This window comes from Lissotriton vulgaris, chromosome 1_1, assembly GCF_964263255.1.
Source record: "Lissotriton vulgaris chromosome 1_1, aLisVul1.2, whole genome shotgun sequence".
Lineage (NCBI taxonomy): Eukaryota > Metazoa > Chordata > Amphibia > Caudata > Salamandridae > Lissotriton > Lissotriton vulgaris.
In genome coordinates, this window is record NC_141685.1 from 22,245,881 (window position 1) to 22,267,998 (window position 22,118).

Below are 22,118 nucleotides of genomic sequence, written 5' to 3' on the forward strand. Positions count from 1 at the left end.
GTTACCGATGTGGCACGCGTTATCATGGAACAGCCATTGGGTCTTTGCTCCGCAAGCTGCAACCGGCTCGGCTCGGGCCAGAGCACAGTTCACACGAGCCCACGCACTCTGCCTTCAGGATTGTCAAGGCCTGCCATAGGAGTGACTGATAGGAACTCGGGTGTCCATTGTGTGGTTAGATATAGGGCTACTATATCTAAAGCAAAGGGTGATTACACGACTTCGCCCCAGCTGTCATGCAGCCAGTTGTGTCAAATTTAGGAGGCCAGCCAGGGGTGGCATAATACATGCTGCAGCCCCTGGTGGCCCTGGGTACACCTATGCCCTGAGTTACAGGGTCTGATAAGGTGGCCCAGTACCAATTGGTAAATGCACCTAGGGTACATGTCGTAATTTAGAAAGAGAACAGCCAGGCTGTGGGTCTGATTGGCAGGCCCACAGCCAGAGAAAGTCGTAAACCAGTGAAACAAAAGCAAAAAATCTGGGTGATCATAGGATTGCAGACCCTACTCTCCTACAGTCTGCACCCTGTTCCTGGTTGTAGAAGGCTGTGTGGCCAGCACCCTGTTCCTGGTTGTAAGAGAGTGTGTGGTCTGCACCCTGTTCCCGGTTGTAAGAGAGTGTGTGGTCTGCACCCTGTTCCTGGTTGTAAGAGATTGTGTGGTCTGCACCCTGTTCCTGGTTGTAGAAGACTGTGTGGCCAGCACCATGTTCCTGGTTCTAAGAGAGTGTGTGGTCTGCACCCTGTTCCTGGTTGTAGAAGGCTGTGTGGCCAGCACCCTGTTCCTGGTTGTAAGAGAGTGTGTGGTCTGCACCCTGTTCCTGGTTGTAAGAGAGTGTATGGTCTGCACCCTGTTCCTGGTTGTAAGAGAGTGTGTGGTCTGCACCCTGTTCCTGGTTTTAAGAGAGTGTGTGGTCTGCACCCTGTTCCTGGTTGTAAGAGAGTGTGTGGTCTGCACCCTATTCCTGGTTGTAGAAGACTTTGTGGCCAGCACCCTGTTCCTGGTTTTAAGAGAGTGTGTGGTCTGCACCCTGTTCCTGGTTGTAAGAGAGTGTATGGTCTGCACCCTGTTCCTGGTTGTAAGAGAGTGTGTGGCCTGCACCCTGTTCCTGGTTGTAAGAGAGTGTGTGGTCTGCACCCTGTTCCTGGTTGTAAGAGAGTGTGTGGTCTGCACCCTGTTCCTGGTTGTAAGAGAGTGTGTGGCCTGCACCCTGTTCCTGGTTGTAAGAGAGTGTGTGGTCTGCACCCTGTTCCTGGTTGTAAGAGAGTGTATGGTCTGCACCCTGTTCCTGGTTGTAGAAGACTGTGTGGCCAGCACCATGTTCCTGGTTCTAAGAGAGTGTGTGGTCTGCACCCTGTTCCTGGTTGTAGAAGGCTGTGTGGCCAGCACCCTGTTCCTGGTTGTAAGAGAGTGTGTGGTCTGCACCCTGTTCCTGGTTGTAAGAGAGTGTGTGGCCAGCACCCTGTTCCTGGTTGTAAGAGAGTGTGTGGTCTGCACCCTGTTACTGGTTGTAAGAGAGTGTGTGGCCTGCACCCTGTTCATGGTTGTAAGAGAGTGTGTGGTCTGCACCCTGTTCCTGGTTGTAAGAGAGTGTGTGGTCTGCACCCTGTTCCTGGTTGTAAGAGAGTGTGTGGTCTGCACCCTGTTCCTGGTTGTAAGAGAGTGTGTGGTCTGCACCCTGTTCCTGGTTGTAAGAGAGTGTGTGGTCCACTCTGTACCCTGTTCCTGGCTTGAGAGAGTGTGTGGCCTGCACCCTGTTCCTGGTTGAGAGAGAGTGTGTGGCCTGCACCCTGTTCTTGAGCTAAAGTCAGTGTGTGACCAGCCTGTGAACCCACAGTTGGATTTATGCAGCCACAATTTGAATCCTCCTAATAGTATGGCTGCCTGTAACATGCTCAATGGACACAGATTTACATAACGATGCACTGTCAGGACACTGAAGGCCTCTTGCTTTGAATTTCCTCGTCCGCTTTTCTCGGTGCTAAATAATTAATAAGTTGTAACTATGTGCCAGTTTTCAAGCTATGACTTTGACACTTATATAAGTTGCCCTTTTAATGCCAACTGTCCCTACTTATAACAATAGCTTGGGATAGCGGACAAAGCAAACAACTTTAGGTTATAAAAGGACTCAGATCGTTCCTTTAAATCAGGTACGTTTGAGGACAGAATTACCACATACAAATATACATGCAGATATACAATGTAATGAAACATACCTTTTTGTTCTGAAGGTGGTCTTTCTCAGGGCCAGGGTCCTCCTCTAGAAGTCTCAGGCCCAGGGTCCTCTGGTGGAAGTCTCAGGGCGAGGGTCCTCTGGTGGAAGTCTCAGGGCCAGGGTCCTCTGGTGGAAGTCTCAGGACCAGGGTCCTCTTCTGGAAGTCTCAGGGTCAGGGTCCTCCTCTGGAAGTCTCAGGGCCAGGGTCCTCTGATGGAAGTCTCCGAGCCAGGGTCCTTTTCTGGAAGTCTTAGAGCCAGGGTCCTCCTCTGGAAGTCTCAGGGCCATGGTCCTCTGGTGGAAGTCTTAGAGCCAGGGTCCTCCTCTGGAAGTCTCAGGGCCAGGGTCCTCTGGTGGAAGTCTCAGGCCCAGGGTCCTCTGATGGAAGTCTCAGGGCCAGGGTCCTCTGGTGGAAGTCTCAGAGCCAGGGTCCTCCTCTGGAAGTCTCAGGGCCAGGGTCCTCTGGTGGAAGTCTCGGGCCAAGTTCCTCTGGTGGAAGTCTCAGGGCCAGGGTCCTCTTCTGGAAGTCTCAGAGCCAGGGTCCTCTGGTGGAAGTCTCAGGGCCATGGTCCTCTTCTGGAAGACTTAGAGCCAGGGTCCTCTGGTGGAAGTCTCAGAGCCAGGGTCCTCTTCTGGAAGTGTCAGGGCCAGGGTCCTCCTCTAGATGTCTCAGGGCCAGGGTCCTCTGGTGGAAGTCTCAGAGCCAGGGTCCTCTGGTGGAAGTCCTAGAGCCAGGGTCCTCTTCTGGAAGTCTCAGAGCCAGGGTCCTCCTCTGGAAGTCTCAGGGCCAGGGTCCTCTGGTGGAAGTCCTAGAGCCAGGGTCCTCCTCTGGAAGTCTCAGGGCCAGGGTCCTATGGTGGAAGTCTCAGAGCCAGGGTCTTCTGGTGGAAGTCTTGGGCCAGGGTCCTCTGGTGGATGTCTCAGAGCCACGGTCCTCTTCTGGAAGTCTCGGAGCCAGGGTCCTCTGGTGGAAGTCTCAGGGCCAGGGTCCTCTGATGGAAGTCCTAGAGCCAGGGTCCTCTTCTGGAAGTCTCAAAGCCAGGGTCCTCTGGTGGAAGTCTTGGGCCAGGGTCCTCTGGTGGAAGTCTCAGAGCCAAGGTCCTCTTCTGGAAGTCTCGGAGCCAGGGTCCTCTGATGGAAGTCCTAGAGCCAGGGTCATCTTCTGGAAGTCTTAGAGCCAGGGTCCTCTGGTGGAAGTCTTAGAGCCAGGGTCCTCTTCTGGAAGTCTCAGGGTCCTCTGGTGGAAGTCTCAGAGCCAGGGTCCTCTTCTGGAAGTCTCGGAGCCAGGGTCCTCTGGTGGAAGTCTTAGAGCCAGGGTCCTCCTCTGGAAGTCTCAGAGCCAGGGTCCTCTGGTGGAAGTCTCAGAGCCAGGGTCCTCTGGTGGAAGTCTCAGGGGCAGGGTCCTCTGGTAGAAGTCTCAGGGCTAGGGTCCTCTGGTGGAAGTCTCAGGGCCAGGGTCCTCTTCTGGAAGTCTCAGGGTCAGGGTCCTCCTCTGGAAGTCTCAGGGCCAGGGTCCTCTGATGGAAGTCTCAGAGCCAGGGTCCTTTTCTGGAAGTCTTAGAGCCAGGGTCCTCCTCTGGAAGTCTCAGGGCCATGGTCCTCTGGTGGAAGTCTTAGAGCCAGGGTCCTCCTCTGGAAGTCTCAGGGCCAGGGTCCTCTGGTGGAAGTCTCAGGCCCAGGGTCCTCTGATGGAAGTCTCAGGGCCAGGGTCCTCTGGTGGAAGTCTCAGAGCCAGGGTCCTCCTCTGGAAGTCTCAGGGCCAGGGTCCTCTGGTGGAAGTCTCGGGCCAAGTTCCACTGGTGGAAGTCTCAGGGCCAGGGTCCTCTTCTGGAAGTCTCAGAGCCAGGGTCCTCTGGTGGAAGTCTCAGGGCCATGGTCCTCTTCTGGAAGACTTAGAGCCAGGGTCCTCTGGTGGAAGTCTCAGAGCCAGGGTCCTCTTCTGGAAGTGTCAGGGCCAGGGTCCTCCTCTAGATGTCTCAGGGCCAGGGTCCTCTGGTGGAAGTCTCAGAGCCAGGGTCCTCTGGTGGAAGTCCTAGAGCCAGGGTCCTCTTCTGGAAGTCTCAGAGCCAGGGTCCTCCTCTGGAAGTCTCAGGGCCAGGGTCCTCTGGTGGAAGTCCTAGAGCCAGGGTCCTCCTCTGGAAGTCTCAGGGCCAGGGTCCTATGGTGGAAGTCTCAGAGCCAGGGTCTTCTGGTGGAAGTCTTGGGCCAGGGTCCTCTGGTGGAAGTCTCAGAGCCACGGTCCTCTTGTGGAAGTCTCGGAGCCAGGGTCCTCTGGTGGAAGTCTCAGGGCCAGGGTCCTCTGATGGAAGTCCTAGAGCCAGGGTCCTCTTCTGGAAGTCTCAGAGCCAGGGTCCTCTGGTGGAAGTCTTGGGCCAGGGTCCTCTGGTGGAAGTCTCAGAGCCAAGGTCCTCTTCTGGAAGTCTCGGAGCCAGGGTCCTCTGATGGAAGTCCTAGAGCCAGGGTCATCTTCTGGAAGTCTTAGAGCCAGGGTCCTCTGGTGGAAGTCTTAGAGCCAGGGTCCTCTTCTGGAAGTCTCAGGGTCCTCTGGTGGAAGTCTCAGAGCCAGGGTCCTCTTCTGGAAGTCTCGGAGCCAGGGTCCTCTGGTGGAAGTCTTAGAGCCAGGGTCCTCCTCTGGAAGTCTCAGAGCCAGGGTCCTCTGGTGGAAGTCTCAGAGCCAGGGTCCTCTGGTGGAAGTCTCAGGGGCAGGGTCCTCTGGTAGAAGTCTCAGGGCTAGGGTCCTCTGGTGGAAATCTTAGAGCCAGGGTCCTCTGGTGGAAGTCTCAGGGCCAGGGTCCTCTTCTGGAAGTCTCAGGGCCAGGGTCCTCTGGTGGAAGTCTCAGGGCCAGGGTCCTCTGGTGGAAGTCTCAGGGCCAGGGTCGTCTTCTGGAAGTCTCGGAGCCAGGGTCCTCTGGTGGAAGTCTCAGAGCCAGGGTCCTCCTCTGGAAGTCTCAGGGCCAGGGTCCTCTGGTGGAAGTCTCAGGGCCAGGGTCCTCTTCTGGAAGTCTCAGGGCCAGGGTACTCTGATGGAAGTCCTAGAGCCAGGGTCCTCTTCTGGAAGTCACAGGGCCAGGGTCCTCTTCTGGAAGTCTCGGAGCCAGGGTCCTCTTCTGGAATTCTCAGGGCCAGGGTCCTCCTCTGGAAGTCTCAGGGCCAGGGTCTTCTGGTGGAAGTCTCAGGACCAGGGTCCTCTTCTGGAAGTCTCAGAGCCAGGGTCCTCTTCTGGAAGTCTCAGGGCCAGGGTCCTCCTCTGGAAGTCTCAGAGCCAGGGTACTCTGATGGAAGTCCTAGAGCCAGGGTCCTCTGGTGGAAGTCTCAGGGCCAGGGTCCTCTGGTGGAAGTCTCAGGGCCAGGGTCGTCTTCTGGAAGTCTCGGAGCCAGGGTCCTCTGGTGGAAGTCTCAGGACCAGGGTCCTCTTCTGGAAGTCTCAGAGCCAGGGTCCTCTTCTGGAAGTCTCAGGGCCAGGGTCCTCTTCTGGAAGTCTCAGGGCCAGGGTACTCTGATGGAAGTCCTAGAGCCAGGGTCCTCTTCTGGAAGTCACAGGGCCAGGGTCCTCTTCTGGAAGTCTCGGAGCCAGGGTCCTCTTCTGGAATTCTCAGGGCCAGGGTCCTCCTCTGGAAGTCTCAGGGCCAGGGTCTTCTGGTGGAAGTCTCAGGACCAGGGTCCTCTTCTGGAAGTCTCAGAGCCAGGGTCCTCTTCTGGAAGTCTCACAGCCAGGGTCCTCCTCTGGAAGTCTCAGAGCCAGGGTCCTTCTCTGGAAGTCTCAGAGCCAGGGTCCTCTTCTGGAAGTCTCAGGGCCAGGGTCCTCTTCTGGAAGTCTCAGGGCCAGGGTCTTCTGGTGGAAGTCTCAGAGCCAGGGTCATCTGGTGGAAGTCTTCTGCCTGGGGTCACAGCGGATACCTGGCCAGGGCTCCCAACAGACAGTGCAGTGGCCAAGAGCAGCCCTCCCTACCGTGGGCACGTCTTTCTTGTAGACTCCTCCTCTGGGTTGGAAGCCCACATGGCTGTGAGCCAGCAGCAGCCCTCTCTGCCACTGCAGGGTCTTGAGGCCATATGTGCTCCAGCTGTATTTATGCATTGCAGGCAGAGCTGATGCTGCTCCAGGCCGAGCCTGTGAGGGCTTCATGTCCCCTGGGTAAACCAAGCAAACATCTTAAATTAATGCTCAGAAGAATCATAAAGATTAATGAGCCTATCCCCTGGCACCTTTAATATTTATTCCCAGCACATCTGTTTTCTGCTGTGATATCTCAAACAAAGATTTTCTGATGCGTAAGATTTATTCATAGGTGTAAAGCTTATTCGAGTGTCCTTACACTACAATCTATACACTACTACAACATCCACAAAAGAACACTTTCATTTAGTGACATAGCAAGGGGTCATGGACCCTGGAGTGAGCGAGGATAATGGATCCCACATCTACCAGTGTGACAGTAAAATGCAGCCATAATTTGAGTGCATTTGACCTTTAAAACTCCTGGTGCCACTGCACCTGCTACATTATTGATAGTTAATCCACTGCTGTCAGTACCCTCTCACCATTCCTCCTTGTCACAGTCCATACAACTTGAAATAAGTCCTCACTCAAGGCAAATAATGCTTTATATCATAATTGGAAAGATGGCTGTTCCCATTACACTTTTACAGCATCTTGTCTTTCTTCCCTTTCTATTCCTTGGTCCCACCCACTCCCACAATGAACCCTCATCACCATAGAGGCCCCTCTTGCGTTTTTCTGTCTCCATTTGGAGACAATGGCCTGCACTATAGTAAGTATTTTTAATACTATATCTTACAATCTCATGTGCAACTTTAGCGGGCTCCAGTTCCCACTCTTGCTTTTTGCAATGCCTGAGTAACACCAGCGGCAGTGGCAACCTAGCCAGCACAACCTTCACTGGCGCTTACAGGGCAGCCTCTTGTGATGGCTGTATGATGGAACCCCACATGTATTTACTATGCATGTTTTTACAATGCTGTCTCTACCTCGACTGATACATTACCACGTGTTCCTTAACCAAGCAAGTTGTTACAATGACTTGCCTTAGGGGTGCTTGATTTTAGCATAATTAACTATTCCAACTCCAGTCTACGCAACAGTAGGGAAGAAGTTGGACTTAAAATTCAACACCAGTCCAACAACGTGCCCCCTACAGAAAGTCATAGTAATGACTTGCAGGGAAATAAACTCATGTTAATGTCGCAGTCGGAGTAGAGACTGTATTTTAAAGGCACATCATGGCAAAGGATGTTTCCTTCTTGAGATGCATTCCAACGCATAAGTTTTCGGGCAGTGTTAATGAACATGAAGCACCGGTAGTACGAGCACTTCTGTATTCTTAAAGTTTGCCTGGACAGGGCAAAGACCTGGGAGAAATCTGACAATATGAGCTTGAGCTGAGCTCTGCACTCTGGGCCCTGGATGGCCATTATAATCCTGTGCTCCAGCGGCTGAAGTTTGGCATAGTAGAAGGTCAGCCCTCAGATGGAAGCAGCAAGCTGAAGACATTCTGTGGCCATGGCCCTGTTCAGGTTTCAATTTGGGTTAGATGGGAGGTGCAGCTGACATTCAAGGTGACAGGCAGAACATTTCAACGGTAAGCACCTGGACAATTGAGGGTCTTCCAGCAGTGGCAAGTATTCATGTATATGTAATCTTTATCAGCACCATCCTGAGGTACTCCATTCCACACTGCCAATACCACATAATTATTCTAAGCCCCGAAGAGCCTGATATCTACCAAAACTGCTGAATGGGCCAAGGAAAACATTGAAAGTTGAGCAACATGATCACCGCATTACCTACCTGCCTGTAATGAAGCATTCACGAAAGCTGCCCCAGAGGAGGGCCCAGATAATGCAGAGATACTGGAGTTGAGGAGGACAGAGCTTGGCCACTCAAAGGGACCAGCTGCAGCTCAGGGTTTTCAGCGATTGGGCGATCCTAGCACTTTACAGCATAGATACCCAGACCAGACGATGAAGCACCATGAAGTGCACCCATTTACTTTACCTTGAGCCTTTCCAGATCTTTGATGTAGTCAGCAGGGGAATGTAGTGGCAGGTCTGATGGTGATCAATCAATCAATCAATAAATCAATCCATCGTAGCATTTGTAAAGCACACTACATACCTGTGAGGGCCTCAAGGCGCTGGGGGGTGGGGAGTGCTGCTACTGCTTGAAGACCTAGGCCTTGAGGAGTCTTCTGAAGGTCAGTTGGTCTTGGGTTTGCCGTAGGTGGATGGAGAGGGTGTTCCAGGTCTTGGCAGTGAGGGGGGAGAATGATCTGCAACCGGAGGTTGCTCTTCGGATGTGGGGGACTGTGGTGAGGGCGAGGTTAGCGGAGCAGAGCTGGCAGGTGAGGGTGTGGAAGCTGAGTCGTCTGTTGAGGTACGCTGGTTTGGTGTTGTGGAGTGCCTTGTGTGCAAGGGTGAGGAGCTTGAAGGTTATCCTCTTATTGACGGGGAGCCAGTACAGGTCTCTCAGGTGGGATGTGATATGGCTGCGGCGAGGGATGTTGAGGATCAGGAGTGCAGAGGCGTTTTGGATGCGTTGAAGTCATTTCAGGAGCCTGGCCAAGAGGGCAATTCCATAGTCCAGCCTGCTGCTGACAAGGGCCTGGGTAAACCCTTCTTCTGGTTTCGGTGGGGATCCACTTGTAGATCTTGCGGAGCATGAAAATGGTGTTGAAGCAGGAGGAAGAGACAGCATTGACCTGCTTAGTCATAGAGAGGGTAGAGTCGAGGATGACCCCTAGGTTTTGTGCATGGTCGGTGGGTGTTGGAGCTGTTCCCAGTGCGGTCGGCCACCAGGAGTCGTCCCAGGCTCGAGGGGTGGATCCAAGGATGAGGACCTCCGTCTTGTCCGAGTTCAGCTTAAGTCGGCTGTTCCTCATCCATTCGGCGACTGCCTTTATTGCTTCGTGAAGGTTGGTTTTGGCAGTGTGGGGGTCCTTGGTGAGGGAGAGGATCAGCTGGGTTTCATCGGCAAAAGAGATGATGTTGATATTGTGCATTTGTGCGACATGGGCGAGCGGTGCCATGTATATGTTGAACATCGTTGGGCTGAGTGATGAGCCCTGGGGTACGCAGCAGATGATCTTGGTGGCTTCGGAGCGGAAGAGAGGGGGCGGACACTGTGTTTTGCTGTAGAGGAAGGACGTATTCCAGTCCAAGGCCTTCTCTTGGATCACAGCGTCATGGAGTCGTGTTCGTAGCGTGCAGTGGCAGACAGTGTTGAAGGCGGCTGACAGGTCCAGGAGGATGAGGGCCGCAGTTTCTCCGTTGTCTAGCAGGGTCCTGATGTCATCGGTTGCGGCTATGAGGACAGTTTCTGTGCTGTGGTTGAGCGGGACCTGACTGGGACGGGTCCAGGATGCTGTTCTCCTCGAGGTAGCGGGTCAGTTGTTTGTTGACGGTGATAGGAGGTTGTCAATGAGTGACTGCTCAGCAGAATTACTAATAAGATCCCAGGAAGATTTGAGCATATGGCTCATTTCCTTCTAACACTTAAACAAATGAAAGCTCACAAGGAGGGATGGACAAGTTTGCACTGTGGAGGGGTTCCTTGCCTGCTAAACCAACAGGTTGCCTTGTGCAATACTGGCACCTTGATCCATTAAGTTTCACTGTCAATAAACAGTCTGACCTTGCAGTTGTGAAAGGTGCACAGATTGCAAACATTAACAACTGCCAAAACACTGAAAGTGAAGGAGCTTGTCCACCAGATAAAAGTGGACAAGCAGGCATTCCATGATTCACTAGGATCAAGGTAACGTAAGTCTCAGACATGCTTTGACCATCAAAGCATGCAAGCCCCAGCTACTAAAGACATAGATCATCTTGAAAGCAACCCGAAAAAACATCCACACAATAGAAAGGAGCTGGAGCTCAAACCAGAGATACTAGAATTAAAACAGAGAGTCTTTTCACCCTTTCACCAAAAACTAAATCTGGCTCCTGATGTCTTGATGTGTGTAGACTATTTCAAAGTAACATTTATTGGTTTTGCAGCAACTTATATGCAGGATACAATTCAATTCAAGGGAAACACTTTGTTGTTCTAGGATGACCCTGCTTCAATTTTAGCCAAACTATGAGCATTTAGGAACAGTACAACCATTCTGCGCTAGAAGAAAATCCCTACAGGTGAGAATACCTGCTTCATTTGTTTTTATTAAGAAGGAACAATGAACTCTACTTTGTCAAAGCTCCATTTGAGGCAAAACACATTCTCCATTTCAAACAAGTGGAAGTACCGCAGGACACCTCTACAGTGACAACAAGTGGAGAACTTCAGGAACTTAATGCTCTTACAGATCAAACAGATAGCTATGCCAAATTCAGAGACATACAGGCAAAGACCCTTCCAGGTAGATCGCTCCCCCTCTGCACAGCACCACCTGTGCCTGTTCTCTCCCTCGCTGCCCCATTGTCTCTGCCTGTGTTTTTTCTTATGCTCCCCTTGCGGTCCCGTGTCTCTCTGCACATTTTTGCCTTCTGTTGCTTAGCTGCCCCTGCATTTCTGTGACCTTTCTGCCTTCTGTGCCACTCGTTTCCTCCCATTTTTTGAGACCTTTCTGCCCTTTCTTGTGATTTTTTGCCTTCTGTGCCACTTGTTTCCCCCTGTATTCTTGTGACCTTTTTGCCCTTTTTGTGACCTTTCTGCCCTCTGTGCATCTTGTTTCCCCCTCAATTGTTGTGCCCTTTTGCCTTCTGTTTCCTTCGTCGCCCCTCACCGTCCCTGCCGCTGCGCCCCCTGCGGCTCTGCCCCCCTGACTGCCCATTCACTGCCCCCGCCTCCCGCCTCCCAGCTGCTCCTCACTCCTACCTCCCCACACATGCCGGCTGCTGTGCAGTCGCGCAGCTGGCATGTGGCAAGCCCGTCTGTGCCCGTCTTGCGCCAGGACTGCTCCCAGAGGCAGAACCCCTGGCCACTGCACCCGCCACGTTGACTGCTGCCACTATGACGCCAGCACTATGCACGCTATCAACCCTGGACGGACCCACAACTGCTTTAAGGGTGCCCCGAAATGCACACACAGTCCCTTCACCTACCGGAACTGCAGCTACACCAGCCACAGAGCCGACGAACCACCCACCAAGAAAGACCTCAACCACCTGCGATGCATACTACTGAACACCCGCTCCGCAAGCCAACACACCGTCGAGCTCTGGGACCTGCTCAACACAACCTTCCCAGACGTCGCCTTCCTGACAGAGACCTGGTTGAACAAATCCTCTGCACCTGACATTGCCATCCCAGACGGCTACAAGATCACCCGCAGAGACCGTACCAATGGAGTCGGAGCGGGAATCACCATAGTCCACAAGAACAGCATCAGGGTCTCGACTAGCACCGACGATGCGCTCAGCACCGCCGAGCACATGCATTCACAGATCCACACAGACCCCAACTCCACCCTCAGAGGCATCCTAATCTACCGACTCCCCCGGACCCTGCCCCCCGTTCAGCGACTCCATCGCCGACTTCATCAGCACGCACACCCTTACCTCTACCGACTACATCCTCCTTGGAGACCTGAACTTTCACATTGAGAACAACAACAACTCTACAACCCTGATCGATAACCTCGCCAACCACGGACTGAGACAACTCATCACAACACCCACCCACTCCGCCGGCCACACGCTCGACCCGTCTTCTCCTCAAGCCTTTATGTCTCCTTCAGCCACACCACCGAATTCCTCTGGACCGACCACCGCTGCATCAGCTTCACCTTCCAGAAACCCACCACACACCACGGTACCCAACTGATCCCCTTCCACAGCTGGAGCAAAATCACAGAAGACCAACTACATGCAAACCTCGTTCTCAGCCCACCCACCGAACCCTCCAACACCAACGTCCCACAACCTCAGACGCTGGATCGAGGACTGTGCCAACACCCTCGCCCTCTGAAGAAACCCCCTCCACAGAGACACCAGCAAGAGGGCCAGCTGGTTCACCCCAGAACTCCTAGATTCCAAGCAAGCCTGCGAAAACTAGAGAAGAAATGGCACAGTGTACAAACTCCGGACAGCAATGCAGCACACAAGGACGCGGTCACAACCACTACCACCTCATCAGGGCTGCCAAGAAGACCTCCTTCAAAGACCGCCTCGACAACAATGCACAGGACAGCAAGGAGCTCTTCAACATCGTGAAGGAACTCTCCAACCCCAGCTCCAACACTAAGTGTGGGCCGAAAATTTGTTCCGCTCATGGAATTTGCGGATTTTCTACAATTTCGCGATCCGGTATTTCGCGAAATTGCTGAAAAATCTGCGAATCCGCAAGCGGGACACATTTTTAGCAGGAAGAAGTTACAGGGCTACAGCAGGTGCCCAAGTTGAAGCTAATTTCTTTGTAATCATTTACAAAATCGTTACAAAGAATATAACTTCAACTTGGGCACCTGCTGTAACCTGGTAAGTGCTTACTGAGCGGCGTCTACTTGCAACTATTCTCTGACCCTGCTCTGACCCTCGAAGCAGGGTCAGAGAATAGTTACAAGTATGGCCCGAGTTGAAGCTGAAATTCAGTAGTGTTTTAATCAGCCCAAAACATTAGTGAGCATGGTTGAGGCTGGGCAAGTGTGCAAAGTTACAGGCACACATGGTCAGTGGAGAAAAATCTTCTGGCCCTACGCAGTTGCAGTGTAGGAAAAGCACTATCATTTCCCCAACGAGGTAGCACTAACTGGATTAGCCAGTAGAAAGTACTCCAGTTGAGTAGAGGTACTGCACAAAATGGTGGCATCTTCGCGGATAACTATGCAGGGCAGGATTCATTCTGGCACGAGGCTCCTGCCACAAAAATTAAACCTCAACAGGAAGCACTTACAGATATAAATAAAGCAGGTGCCCGAGTTGAAGCTCAAATTCAGTAACGTTTTAATCAGCCCAAAAGCATTAGTGAGCACGGTCGAGGCTGGGCAAGTGTGCTTTAACCCCATATCTGCAATTGAAAATTAGCTGTAATACCCGAGGGAGGTCTTTGCATCTATGAGTTTCTCAGTGCAACCCCGTTTCTGCGACCAGGAGGCTGCTTTCTCCTCACCTGCTGCCCTGCTCGCTCTCTGACCCTTTATACACAAGAGGCAAGTGAACACGCATAGAAGCGCCGCACCACACACTAGCGGAATCAAACGTCTTCCTGCCCTTTCACAACTATGATGGACAGCTCACTCAAGGGACCTCGGCGCCTTTTGGCGCTGTGGCAAAGTTACAGGCACACATGGTCAGTGGTGACAAATCTTCTGGCCCTACGCAGCTGCAGTGTAGGAAAAGCAATATCATTTACCCAATGAGGAAGCACTTACTGGATTAGCCAGTAGAAAGTACTCCAGTTGAGTAGAGGTACTGCAAAAAACGGTGGCATCTTCGTGGATAACTATGCAGGGCAGGATTAATTCTGGCACGAGGCTCCTGTCACAACAATTATAAATCTCAACAGGAAGCACTTACAGATATAAATAAAACAGGTGCCCGAGTTGAAGCTCAAATTCAGTAGCGTTTTAATCAGCCCAAAAGCATTAGTGAGCACGGTCGAGGCTGGGCAAGTGTGCTTTAACCCCATATCTGCAGTTGAAAATTAGCTGTAATACCCGAGGGAGGTCTTTGCATCTATGAGTTTCTCGAGTGCAACCCCGTTTCTGCGACCAGGAGGCTGCTTTCTCCTCACCTGCTGCCCTGCTCGCTCTCTGACCCTTTATACACAAGAGGCAAGTGAACACGCATAGAGGCGCCGCACCACACACTAGCGGAATCAAACGTCTTCCCGCCCTTTTCTCACTATGATGGATAGCTCACTCAAGGAACCTCGGCACCTTTTGTCGCAGTGGCAAAGTTACAGGCACACATGGTCATTGGGGACAAATCATCTGGCCCTTTACGCAGCTGCAGTGTAGGAAAAGCACTATAAATTTACCCAACGAGGTAGCACTTACTGATTAGCCAGTAGAAAGTACTCCAGTTAAGTATGGTGCAAATCGCAAAAGAATCTGAGATTTTGAGGGAAAATCTGCAAATTCTCAGATTTTTTTGTGATTTCGCATGAATTCATGGACAGCAGATCCGCAAAATTCGCCCATGCTTATCCAACACCAACGACATCCCGCCATCGTAAGCCCTGTGCGACTCCCTCGCCACCTTCTTCCACAGCAAGATAGCAGACATCCACGACAGCTTCAACACCCAGACAGCCCCAACAGACAGCAACACAACAGACCCTCCGCACACCATCGACCACATCCCCTTGCTAGCCTGGACCAGTGTGAGCATCGATGACACCATCAAGACCATGAGCACAATCCACTCCAGCTCCCCGTCAGACCCATTCCCGCACCACGTCTTCAATAAAGCAAGCAGCTCCATCGCTCCCCACCTATGTAACGTCATCAATCTCCCCCTTGAGACTGCGACCTTCCCAGACAGCTGGAAACACGCATGCCCTACTCAAAAAACCCAAGGCAGACCCAAGAGACCTCAAGAACTTCCGGCCCATCTCTCTGCTCCCCTTCCCGGCCAAGGTCATCGAGAAAATCGTTAACAGACAGCTAACCCAATACCTCGAAGAGAACAGAATTCGGGCGCGCTTGGCGAAGGTATTTTAACGTTGTTTTGAGGAGCGTCGAAGAAGGGCTCCCTCTTACTCTGAACTTGCATACTGCCATTTTTAAATTAGAAAACCTCTCTATAATCGCTTCTGTTTTTAAATTGATCTGCACAAAATTGTAATTTGCACTTTGCACTGTACCTACCAGCTCCAAGGTCCCCGGTCCACCGCCAAGTTTTTGGATTGTTGTGGAGGGTCGCGGGACGAGATTTCAGGCCCCGGAAGTGATATACTACTTTCGGGTCCATCCGCCTTAAAGTCACGCCTACTCGGCTAGCCCCAGCCTTATTGCCTACAAAACAGGAGCCTTGCAAGCTGCGCACTGGACGTGCTAGACAAAGGTATTTTAACGTTTTGAGGAGCGCCGAAGAAGGGCTCCCTTTTACTCTGAACTTGCATACTGCCATTTTTAAATTAGAAAACCTCTATATAATCGCTTCTGATTTTAAATTGTTCTGCACAGAATTGTAATTTGCACTTTGCACTGTACCTGCCAGCTCCACGGTCCCCGTCCACTGCCAAGTTTTTGGATTGTTGTGGAGGGACGCTGGACGGATTTCGGGCCCCGGAAGTGATTTACTACTTCCGGGCCCATCCGCCTTTCAGTCACGCCAATAACACATCCCCACTGACCCGCCCACTCACTGCATAGACAGATGGTCTACAAGTCATGGAGCGGACACGCGCAGTGGCCACGCCGCTGGCGCACCAAAGGCGCGCCTAAGGTAAGCCCGCCTGCGCCCGTCCATACCAGAACAGGCCTAGGGCCTAGCACTCCCCTTACCACTACCCCCGTCCCTCTTTCTGTTTAAGGGATCACCTCCTACAACTTAGACCGACACCCCAAGCTCCCTACACAAACTCCATTCCTATGACGGATCCCCCTAGTTACTGTTGCAGCTGCCATTATTACCTCCAGGGACACGACCTCCGCCCCGCCACGTTGTCCCCATTTATTATGGCGCTGCTAAACTGCCCAAGGACGCCCTTGAAATCCACAAGCTCCTCCTACATTATAACTTTGAGGTGTTATTCCTCACAGTAACCTGGATCTCACCAGATTCCGACCCCGACATTGTCCAAGCCCTTCCACCAGGCTACCTGATCCAGCACCTGGACAGATCCTCAGGAAAGGGGGGAGGACTAGCAATAATCTACAAAGACCATCTGATGTGCCGTCTCATTGACAGCCCCGTCTCAGACTGCGAAAACTCCTCCTTCCTCATCCAAGTCTCCCCTTCTACATTGCTGTCAGGGATCCTTATATATCGCCCTCCAAGGTCCCTAGGGCAATTTTGTAGTTCCCTCTTGGAATCCTCCCTTTCCCAGGCCTGCACCTCCCCTAATTTCACGATCCTAGGAGACCTAAACCTCCACTTTGATAACCCCGACGACAAGGTAGCCTCCGAATTGGCACTAGATCTTGCTGCCTGCCAACTCAACCTTTGGATCTTTCAACCAGCTCATGTTAAAGGCCACCTCTTGGATCCCTTATTCTCAAATCTTGACAACATCAAAATGCATAATCCTGCTCCTCTACCTGGGTCAGATCACTCTCTAATTCCCTTCAGCTGGGACACAACGGTCTCCCATCTCACCAAATCCTCACCTCGCACTCTTGAACGCCGCTGGTCGAAATTAGTTGTTGAGGAATGGAACTCTCCCTTCCACCTCATGAACCCCTTATCCAGGTCGCAGACACTAAGTTCTCTGCTTGGATTGAGGACCCACTTGACATTATTCTGCCCAAAAAACCTGCCCACACCTCCAGTGGAAAGCCCAAATCCCCCTTGTTCAATCAAGAACTCTGACTCCTAAACAAATGCTGTAAAAAAACTGAAAGAGCTTGGCGGAAAAACTTCTCCCCACAAAAAAAGAAAAAATACAGCCACTCAATCCGTATTTACAAAAAGGCTCTTAAAACCACCCAAGCTGCCTTCTTTGAGGAAATAATCAGAGCCTCCCCCAACTCATCCAGGGACACGTTCCACATATTAAATAACCTCCTGAAAATCCCTGACCCTCCCCTCAATACCCAGTTAAAGAATGAATGCGGCATAAACTCATTCTCCCCTGTTACGGAGGAGACCCTCCTTCCCATCCTCCTCTCCATAAAATGCGGCTCCCCACTTGACCCAGCCCCACTCAACATTTTAAAGCTAGTTGCCCCCACCATCCTTCCCCATTTGACCACACTCATCAACACCTCCCTATTACAGGGTACCGTCCCCCCTAGCTGGAAAAGGGCCATCGTTAAAGCCCTTCTTAAAAAACCCCACTTGGATCCCGCTGAGCTGAATAACTTCCGTCCCACTTCACTTCTGCCTGGAATCAGCAAGATTGCTGAAACATTCGTTAACTGCAGCTCTCAGCGTTCTTGGAGTCCAGCGGCATCCTACACACTTCCCAAACGGGCTTCCGCCCTGGCCAGGGTATGGAAACTGCAATGATTGCAGTTGTGGAGGAAGCGAGAAGGATCCTGGATTCAGGGGGATCAGTGGCAGTGATCCCCCTGGATCTAAGGGCGGCCTTTGACACAGTGAATCACCTCACCCTGATTCACCGACTCAGAGGACTGGGTATTTCTGGGTCCGCACTCTCCTGGGTCAAATCCTTCCTCCACAACAGATCCTACCAAGTTCTCGAGGGAACTTCCAGGTCCCACGTAACTCCAGTACTCTGTGGGGTCCCTCAGGGTTCGTCCCTGAGCCCCACTCTTTTCAACGTTTACCTATCCCCCTTGGCGGATCTAGTCACCCCCCATGGAGTCAGACTTGTGACCTATGCTGACGACACTCAACTTGTCGTCTCCCTCAGTTAGCCACACCGCCCCCCTGACAACCTTTTCTCCTGCCTTCAAGACATTTCCCACAGGATGAATCGCTCACACCTCAAACTTAACAGCGATAAAACCGAGATCCTGGTACTGGGCAACCAATCCCTCTTCACACCCAAGTCTTTGTGACCCCCCTGCATGGGATCTGCCCCAGCCCCGAAACAACACATTAAGAGCCTGCGTATGTAGCTCGACCAGGACCTCAGGTTCAACACGCAAGCCAGGAAAACTGCAGGGGCCTGCTATGGCATCCTTCGCACCACCCGCAAGATTCTCCCCCGCCTCCCCCATGACTCCAGGAAGATACTAATTCAGATTCTCATACTTTCTAGACTTGACTACGGAAATTCATAGCAAAACTGCAAGTGGTACAGAACTCCGCAGCCAGGCTTCTAACAGGCACTAACAGTAGAAGCTCCGCAACACCTGCCTTAAGATCGCTCCACTGGCTGCCCATCCAAGAAAGAGTTCATTTCAAAACCCTCTGCACCACCCATAAAATCGTTCATGACAAAGGACCTCACATCCTAAAAGATCTCGTCAAACACCACGTAGCCCCCTGGAACCTCCGATCCGCTCACTTACATCTTACCCACATCCTCAGGATTAGGAAAGCCCGCACAGGGGGCCGCCTCTTTTCCTACAATGCTTCCAAACTTTGGAACTCTCTCCCTCTGACTTTGCGTGCCGAATCCAACCTCCTGACCTTCCGCAGGCTTCTGAAAACATGGCTTTTCCCTTAATCCCTCTCCCTCCTCGGTCAGCTCATCCATAGCGCTGGGACGCTCATGGGCAGCCATGCGCTCTATAAATACTTCAATTCAATTCAATTCAACAGAATGCTGGACCCTTCCCAGTCAGGGTTCCGCAGCAACCACAGCACCGAGACCACCCTCATTGCCACCACCTACGACATCAGGACCCTGCTAGACAACGAGGAGACTTCAGCACTCATCCTCCTAGATCTCTCCGCCACCTGCAACACCGTCTGCCACCACACACTATGCGCATGCCTCCACGCTGCAGGGATCCGATACAAGGCTCTGGAATGGACCACCTCCTTCCCCTCTGGCAGAAACCAGAGCATCTGCCTCCCTCCGTTCCATTCTGAAGCCTCCGAGATCATCTGTGGCGTACCCCAAGGATCCTCCCTCAGCCCAACACTGTTCAACATTTACATGGCCCCGCTCGCACACGTTGTCTGACAGCACAACCTCAACATAATCTCTTACGCCGGCGACACTCAACTGATCCTCTCCCTCACCAAGGACCCCATCACTGCCAAAGCCAACCTCCATGAAGGAATAGAAAGTCATTGCCGACTGGATGAAGATCAGCTGCCTGAAGCTGAACTCGGACAAGACGGAGTTCCTCATCCTTGGCTCCAACCCGTCAGCCTGGGACGACTCATGGTGGCACTGGGGGCAGCCCCGACCCGTACCGAACATGCACCCAACCGGGGAATCATCCTCGACTCAACGCTCTCAATCACCAAGCAAGTCAACTCCGTCTCCTCCTCATGGTTCAACACCCTCCGCATGCTCCACAAGATCTACAGATGTATCCTGACAGATACAAGAAAGACAGTCACCCAGGCCCTCGTCAGCAGCAGACTCGGAAATGTCCTCTACATGGAAGCCCCGACCAAGCTCATCAATCAACTACAGCCCATCCAAAACACCACGGCACGACTGATCCTCAATGCACCACGACACGGCCACATCACCCCCCACCTGAGAAACCTACACTGGCACCCCATCAACAAGAGGCTATCCTTCAAGCTCCTCATCCACGCACACAGGGCACTCCACAAGACCGGCCCGCCTACCTCAACAGATGGCTCTCCTTCTACAGCTCAAACCGCCAGTTCCGCTCCGCTGAACTCTCACTCGCCACCATCCCACGCATCTGAAGAACAACCACTGGCGGGAGATCCTTCTCCCACCTCGCCGACCAAAGACATGTAACACCATCCCACTGAGCCTACGACAGACACAAGACCTGCTGACGTTCATGATGGTACTAAAGACCTGGCTGTTCGATCAGTAGTGTCCCCCCCCCCCCCCCCCCACCAGTGCCTTGAGACCCTCAAGGGTATGTAGTGTGCTTAACAAATGACTGATTGATTGATTGAAAGCTATCCAGTTGGACAACTCAGACAAATGATAGCTCCCCATCTTTCTCAAGACTTTCTTAAATTGTGTCTGTTATACAAAAAGTTTAATAGTAATTAGGATGAGCAGATGGGATAGTAGATCCAAGTGTGTTAGGCAAACATTGTATGGGTAGGTTTTCACCCTGTTATGAAATCTTGGTTTTGTTCTAATTATTTCAAGCTTTCAACTGAAATTTGGAGCAAGGGACTCTCAAGTGCCAGAGGGAGAATACGGTAGCTGGCCCAACCATTTCTTCTAAAAATGGACTTTACAAAACCCGTTCCAATTTCCTAGACATCTGCCATCTACATGGCACTCACAGTTTTTTTGGTTGTAATTTGCTGTGTGTAGTTTGTTACTATTTGGCTGTTATTTAACGTTATCATCTCTTAAAAGAGACCTGTTGAACATTTGCATTTTACCAAGTACACATGGTGAAGATAGCACACACTTCCCCTAGTATCAGGTTCACCAAGTACATTTTTCACTCACTGGAGTGGGAATAGTAATTTTTACCCTTCCGCTATCCAATGCTTTGCACTCACTACTGCACTACTGTTGCACTCACTGGAGTAGGAATAGTCATTTTTACCCCTACGCTATCCAACATTTTCCCTTCTGTTGCACTCACTGGAGTGGTAATAGTAAATGTTACCCTCCCGCTCTCCTACGGTAAAAATATTGTATGTTTAGTATTAATATTACGTTAACATATATATATGTAATACAAAATAAAATTGTATGTTTTTTTATGACTTAAATTAATTATTTAATAATTTAAGGTAATAATTTTAAGGTTATTTAACTATTTTTTAGTTAGTTTTATTTATGATTTCATTAATTTTAAATTAATTTTAAGTCATTTAAAAAAATTCGATATTTTGACTAACTATATTTTTTACAACAATATTTTTGATTCAATATTTTTGTACTTACCTTTTTGTGGATAGGAATTCGATATTTTTGCATTCTATATTTTGTCATCGATATTTTGGTACTTCTATATTTTTGTATTCAATATTATGTCAGTGATCCACTTACCTGCTAACCGATAACACTATTTTTCTCCATTGGATAACATTGACTGTATTTCAATGAAAATTTTTTAAGTGTGGAGCTGGAAAACCTGAGAAATCCTTTAAAAATTGTACTAAATAACAAGAACGCTTTTACTTACCTGTTTTCAGGAAATGTCCCAGTGCAGTATCCAGGTATACTGTAATGTGTACGAAAAGTAATCTGCACAGCAATCTACTGGTCATTTTACTAAATAGCCTACACAAAGTATATGTACTGTATTTCCATAGCATTGCATTTTCAGTAACAATACTGTAATCAAAACAAAGTGCATATACAATTGCAATCCAAACTGTGATACAACAGCATTACTACTGTAAAGTATTTATTGCGTACCTTTGCCAGGCTTGCTTGGTTCTAGAAAATAAAATAACTGAAAGAATATTTTTATTCAAAAACAATTTGTCTGAAGTTCAGTCTTTGAGTGTGTGAATTCATTTGCTGACTGAGTGTGTACAATAAATGCTTAACACTGTCCATTGATAAAGCCTTACTGCTTCTGATTTGGAGACAATGGCCTGCACTATAGTAAGTATTTTTAATACTATATCTTACAATCTCATGTGCAACTTTAGCGGGCTCCAGTTCCCACTCTTGCTTTTTGCAATGCCTGAGTAACACCAGCGGCAGTGGCAACCTAGCCAGCACAACCTTCACTGGCGCTTACAGGGCAGCCTCTTGTGATGGCTGTATGATGGAACCCCACATGTATTTACTATGCATGTTTTTACAATGCTGTCTCTACCTCGACTGATACATTACCACGTGTTCCTTAACCAAGCAAGTTGTTACAATGACTTGCCTTAGGGGTGCTTGATTTTAGCATAATTAACTATTCCAACTCCAGTCTACGCAACAGTAGGGAAGAAGTTGGACTTAAAATTCAACACCAGTCCAACAACGTGCCCCCTACAGAAAGTCATTGTAATGACTTGCAGGGAAATAAACTCATGTTAATGTCGCAGTCGGAGTAGAGACTGTATTTTAAAGGCACATCATGGCAAAGGATGTTTCCTTCTTGAGATGCATTCCAACGCATAAGTTTTCGGGCAGTGTTAATGAACATGAAGCACCGGTAGTACGAGCACTTCTGTATTCTTAAAGTTTGCCTGGACAGGGCAAAGACCTGGGAGAAATCTGACAATATGAGCTTGAGCTGAGCTCTGCACTCTGGGCCCTGGATGGCCATTATAATCCTGTGCTCCAGCGG